This window comes from Sebastes fasciatus, chromosome 19, assembly GCF_043250625.1.
Source record: "Sebastes fasciatus isolate fSebFas1 chromosome 19, fSebFas1.pri, whole genome shotgun sequence".
Classification (NCBI taxonomy): Eukaryota; Metazoa; Chordata; class Actinopteri; order Perciformes; family Sebastidae; genus Sebastes; species Sebastes fasciatus.
The window spans coordinates 21841248-21847884 of NC_133813.1; the positions used below are offsets into that span (position 1 = coordinate 21841248).

The following is a 6637-nucleotide window of genomic DNA, read 5'->3' on the forward strand; positions in this document are numbered from 1 at the left end:
TTTTACCTCTGAAGCTGTGCACCCATGCCATTGCATGTTAGCAGGCCCAGAGAACTACAGTTAAGATATTTCAGTTGATTATTCATGGAAAATGTTTCATACAAAGTCCATATTAATGTCTCCATAGTCCAATATTTTCATTAAATCATCCACAAGCTAAATCCCATTTGGGTGTTTGTTGACTTATTTTAAAACACACACAGGTCTCTAGTTTGTAGTTGTAAATGAGGGCTATGATGGTGTCATGAGCTGTGATTATCCTAGAGGTCATAAGAGGTCATTTTATAGCCTACAGTGAGGTCAAGTTTTAAAAAAATGGTCTCACTATGTGAAATGTCTACTATGGGGATAGAACCCATCTTCATTCACATATCTTGGGGTCAGAGGTCAAGGGAGCACTGTGGTACCAGTATCGTCACTCTAGCTTAAAGACTGAGCCCGCTATAGCCTCTTAAAGGCAGTAAAGTCTCAGCTGGCCTAGGTGGGCCACCTCTACAGGTGCATAGGACTGAAATAAGGAGTTCTCCAGTAGGCAGAGAAGACATAGGGACATTCACAATGGATGTAATGGTTATCAGTAAACTCTATGCAGTGGTGGAAGAAGTACTCAGATCTTTATTTAAAATAAAAGTAGCAATACACCACCACAGTGTAAAAATACTTTTGGCACTTCACTTAAAGTACAAACATATAAACATCAAAATATACTTAAAGCACCAAAAGTAAAAGAACTCATTATGCAAAGTAGTCAATTTCAGAATTGTATATCTTATATTATTGGATTATAATTATGATGCATTCAAGTGTAAGCATCACTTTAATGTTGCAACTGATAAAGGTAAGGCACATTTTAATTGGTGGGTAGCTAAATGTATATCAATACATCATAATGTGTAGATTATATTTACTATTTGTATCAGTAACTGGTACAGCTATCAAATAAATGTGCTAAATGTACAATTTTTCCCTCTGAAATGTAGTAAGTATAAAGTAGCATGGAAATACTCAATTAAAGTAAAAGTACCTAAAACTGTACTTAAGTATAATACTTGAGTAGATGTAGGACTGTATGAACTGGTTATGGATGAAGAGCTGACATCATTGACATGATGCTGAAGATCATGTAATACCCGGAATGTGCATCTGTTGCCCAGGTAACAGAATTTGCGAATTAAGGGTGCACGTCATAATGTACCGTTCTATTCTATGGTCAATCAGAACGTTCTGTGGCGTTCTATGACAGAACGCGTAAAGTCTACATAAGTGCAATTTTGAGGAAGAATCTCATATCGTCTGTAGTTTTCATTGTGTGAACATCTCATTATCTCGAGTAGAAGTGAAGATATTTCTGAACAATTTCGAAAATCACAGATATAGCAAGCAGTCATTAAACGCATCAGGTAAGTAAACAGCTCTAGCTTTTTTTTTTAGCTCAATTTAAATGTGTAAGAGTAAAACCTCATGAATCTGACTGAGATGCACTTGGCTCTCTAAACTGACAGCTATAGCATTACTTAAACATATTGTTCCTTTGGTCTGTTAGTTGTCAATCCATCAGTATTTTTCAACTCCAATGAATTGTTGAAGAAAGTTGAGAAACTTTTTGGGATGTTGGTTTATTGGTTTAACTGTCAGTTAAGTAGAAATAGCAAAACTACAATGTAAAAAATACTGCAAGTAAATGTTGCATTTTACTTAACAAAAGCAAATTTGCTCAAAATTGCAAGTAGTTATCATGCAGATTGGCACCTTTCAAAGTTTTAGATCATATTATATATTATATTATTGGATTATTAATACTGATTCATCAACATGTAAGCTGTATTCAAATGTTTCATGCTGTCCAGGTGAAACCAATTATCAACTTTGTATATTGTTTGGTAGTTCAATCTTTAAAAATGCATCATGTGTTAAATAATCTGCGTAAAATATTTATCTGCATAGCTGTGAAATAAATGCAGTGAAGTAAAATGTACTGTAATTTCCTTTGACATGTGGTAAAGTAGAAGTAGAAAGTAGCAGACATGCTTCTCTTATAGACTCTTATTTTGTAGGTGTGTGTTTGTATTTCTAATTCAGCTATTATTATTAGGTATTATTAATATTATTAGTCATAGTAGTATTATACTATAACTCTCAGTCAGCTAATAGGGGCCATTTACTGTAAATAAATGCTGCTCCCTCTCATCTTTGACTCTAACCAAGAATCTAGTTTGCACCTGGTGCCCTTAAACCTTTATTTTACTCCCTATAAATGTCTAAATATCATCTTTTTATCAATGTGTGTCACAGGATACCAGTAACTTTCAGATAGAGTCTGTCATTCTTCTGGAGTTGAAACTGTAAGGAGGCCGGACACAAGATGTCTGACACCGACACGTGTGTAGATGTGATGCACTTCCTGGAAGAGCTGGACGACATCGATCTGCTTTCCACTCTCCAAAATGTGTTTCACGATGTGATGGGCCCGCTCAACCCATCAAATCCGCCTCCACCTCCTGTTGTCGTTCCTGACCTCAACATCCGCCCTCAGATTGATCAAAATCTGAGTGGATATGGATATGGTGGGTGCACCCCCCTGGGAGCAGCTCCGCACAGCGTTGAGCCTCCAAGTACCCTGTACAGTACGGCAGGTGCTTACAATCAGGGACAACAATGCTATGTCCACCCTCAGATGAATCAATGTCTGAGAGGAGGATATGGTGGGTGCACCGCCCTGGGAGCAGCTCCAATGAGCATTGGACATGCTGCTCCCATCCCGTACCAAGGACCTCAGTATGCCATGCAGCCAGGTCCTCCGTACATGCAGGCAGGCGCTTATAGCCAGGGACAGGTAAGATACTAAGTTTAAGTTAGGGATAGGTATCATAAGAGTTTTATCTGCATCAAAAAAGACACGTATCAGTCAGAACGGAAAGGATTAACCGATTAATCAATTAGTCGATGTGTTTGGGTCTTGGACTGTTGGTCAGACCAAAAAGGGAATTTGAAGATGTCAACTTGGGCTTTTGAAAATTGTGATGGGCTTTATTTAGACTATTTTATGAAAATTAAATTTTTTGTTAAGTTTGGAAGAAACGTCAGGATAGTTTATTTGTTTAGTATTATTTGTAATTTATGTTGCTACTCTGGTTTCTGGTCTCTTTTTCTAAATAACGGTGTCCTGTAAGTCTGTTTGGGCTGGGCATATTATTATATATAATTTTTTATAGGGCTGGAATTAGAGAATATCTGCCCCCCATTTTTTTCTTGAGGAAATGATTGTTTAACAGATTCTACTCAAATGATTTTACTATAGTGTGATTGAATACACGCTGAGATGAGTGTTGGTGTCTGTATTTATTTTTGAGTGTGTGTTTGATGGCTGGCTGACCTTCCCTCTCTCTTTACAGAACCTGCCATACAGGCCATACGTCCCGAGTGCAGCAGCCACCCCCTACGCTGCTCCTCCGCTGAACCAGCGCATGCGTCCTCTTGGAGTGCTGTAAGTAACACACATATGAAGTCAAACAAACACACACAAGTTTACACAGGTATTGAGCTTCTGTTTTTATCTTCAAACACGTTCTTTCTATTATCTAAAGTATCTCTGTGTCTCTTTATCTGTGCAGGAATGGAGAGGTGATTTATGGGTTTCCAGTCAATTTTCCCGCCACTTCTACCTCTGCTGCTCCACCTCGGCCTCCACCACCGAGCACCTTCACATCAAAGTAAGTGAGCTCTGGCCAGTTTTAGTCAAAATGTACTTTGCCAGCATGAATATTATTATAAAGAGGTATTTTTTATAATGGGTTTTAATGTACAACACTGCACAGACAAGGATGCATTCACCCATGTCTTGTATTATTCTGCTTACTTTACTGTCTTGCTCTAAAATTCTTCTGTTTTTTTCTGTATCCCCACAGTAAGAGAAAGCGTGAAGACGGGCATGATGGTCGGTCATACGTGAAAAAGCCGCCAAATGCCTTCATGCTTTACATGAAGGAGCAGAGGCCAATTTATGCGGCCGTAATGAAACTCACTGGGACTGCAGGGGTTAACAAGATCCTTGGAGATAAAGTAAGTGCACAACATCATATCATATCTGGTAAAAGATTCTGCAGACATGCTTGTTCTTTATTGAAATGCGCTGTGGGACTTTGTGGGAGCCTGCTGTTATTAATGTGGATCTGTGTGCAATGGATGGGATAAGCGGTTACAGATAATGTTTATACCTGTAGTAGTGTGCTGACAGTGTGTTGTCATCTTTCCACAGTGGAAGTCGCTGTCCAATGAGGAGCAGGCGAAATACTTCCAAGTGGCAGACCGTGAAAGACGGCTCCACGCCCTGCAGCACCCGGACTGGTCATCCAGTAACAATTACGTATGTACACTCTGCTGACAAAGAATTATGAAACAAAGTTCCCTGAAAAGAGTCTTTGTTTTTATCAGCTCATGTCAAATAGAAAGCCTAAAATGTTTTTGTTTTTGTGTAGGGCCAAAAGAGGAAGAGGGAAAGGAGCAAGGCCTCCAAAATGACTGAAGGTAAGACAGTATTTCTGTGGATCAGATTCAAGTGAAATGGGATGAAAATTCGATGACATGTGACCACACAGGATCATATTGGACTATGTTATATTGCAGATTGTCAAAATACCTAGAATAAGAAGCAGTATCTTTTACCATGTTTTTAAAAGTCTTAGTGGATTGATCAGTGGTTTTCTTTGTGTTTATCGCAGCATCTACATCAACATCTGGAGAGGTCACACAGGAAGTGAAGAGGATGTGTGTTACCCCAGGATACACAGGTGTGAGAGAGACTCATCACGTACAGTCAAACGTGATGCAGCCCTCCACCTCGATGACAGACGTGACAGTGTCTCATCACGCACAGTCTAAAATGATGCAGCCCTCTACCTCAACGACAGGTGTGAGCGTGACTCATCACGCACAGTCAAACGTGATGCAGCCCTCTACCTCAACGTCAGGTGTGAGAGAGACTCATCACGCACAGTCAAACGTGATGCAGCCCTCCACCTCGATGAAAGACGTGACAGTGACTCATGACGCACAGTCAAACGTGATGCAGCCCTCCACCTCAAAGACAAGTGTGACAGTGACTCATCACGCACAGTCAAACGTGATGCAGCCCTCCACCTCAACGACAGTGACTCATCACGCACAGTCAAACGTGATGCAGCCCTCTACCTCAACGACAGTGACTCATCACGCACAGTCAAACGTGATGCAGCCCTCTACCTCAACGACAAGTGTGACAGTGACTCATCACGCACAGTCAAACGTGATGGAGCCCTCCACCTCAATGGAGTCCAACTTCATGGCTGGGGACAAAGGTTTATCAACGGTGGAGATGCTCAAGCTGCTTGAGATGTCTCCTCCCCCCACGCCACAGACTCTGCCGCCCATCTCTGAAGCAGTTGAAAGTCAAACAACTGAGCCAGACTACTTTACCTGGCTGGATGACTCAAACACGGTGTCTTTTATAGATATGCTTGAGTCTCCTCCCCCCACGCCACAGACTCAGCATCACTCAGCATCACTCTGCACCGATTCTGCATCAATGTACTCCCCCCTTGCACTGGATGACAACCAAACTACGGTGTCCAAACTCTTGGCCGGGATTGAATATCCACCTATGGCAGAGCTGCTTGAGCTGCTAAGTGGCTGAGTCTTGTTTTTGTGAAGGGGCAAAAGGGGAAGAGGGAGAGGGACAGGAGCAAGGCCTCAAAATGACTGAAGGTAAGACAGTATTTCTGTTGATCAGATTCAAGTGAAATGGGATAAAAACTCGATGATGTGACCACATAGGATCATATTGGACTATGATATATTGCAGATTGTCAAAATACATAGAATAAGAAGCAGTATCTTTTACCATGTTTTTAAAAGTCCTAGTGGATTGATCAGTGGTTTTGTTTGTTTGTCTCGCAGCATCTGCATCGACATCTGGAGAGGTCACATCGCAAGCGAAGACGATGTGTGTGAAGCTAGGTTATATAAGTGTGACAGTGGCTTCTCACACACAGTCAAACGTGATGCGGCCCTCCACCTCAACGACAGATGTGACAGTGGCTTCTCACGCACAGTCAAACGTAATGGAGCCTCAATGGAGTCCAACGTCATGGCTGGGGACAGAGATTTATCAACGCTGGCGAATGTTCGAGCTGCTTTAGATGATTCCTGTCCCCACGCCACAGACTCAGCTGCCCATCTCTGAAGCAGTTGAAAGTCAAACAACTGAGCCCGACTACTTTGCCTGGCTGGAAGACTCAATGGTGGGAGATTTTCCTCATCCGAATCAAGGGTCTAAATACAGAGAATGTCGTATGCTGACTATGTTTTGTGATATTTTCATATACAGCAAATAAAACAAAGAAAACAAATGTTCTATGTAAATATGTTTTTTTGTAGATCAAGTGCAACAAATCTTTTAGGTCTTTTAGCATATTTGAGGTGTAATTGTTTTTTTTAATTCTTTACAGCAGTTAGATTTTTTTCAACAGACTGTCTTTGCATAAGCCACATTTTTATAAGTTATTCAAACCAGATTTCAGAGCAGAACTGTTTTTGAAGTTATAGAGTCAACCTTATCTGATCTATGATCAGTTTAGTGAAGCTTGGTAACAATTAGGATCCT

General features: G+C 40.8%; 1 long non-coding RNA gene across 1 annotated transcript; it reads left to right on the forward strand.

Annotated features, from left to right (window-relative positions):
• Positions 1-5142: 5142 nt before the first annotated feature.
• Positions 5143-6383, forward strand: LOC141757183 (uncharacterized). The gene is made up of 2 exons (XR_012591599.1): positions 5143-5739; positions 5932-6383. It is a non-coding gene; the product is annotated as an uncharacterized LOC141757183 (long non-coding RNA).
• The last annotated feature ends 254 nt before the right edge of the window (positions 6384-6637 follow it).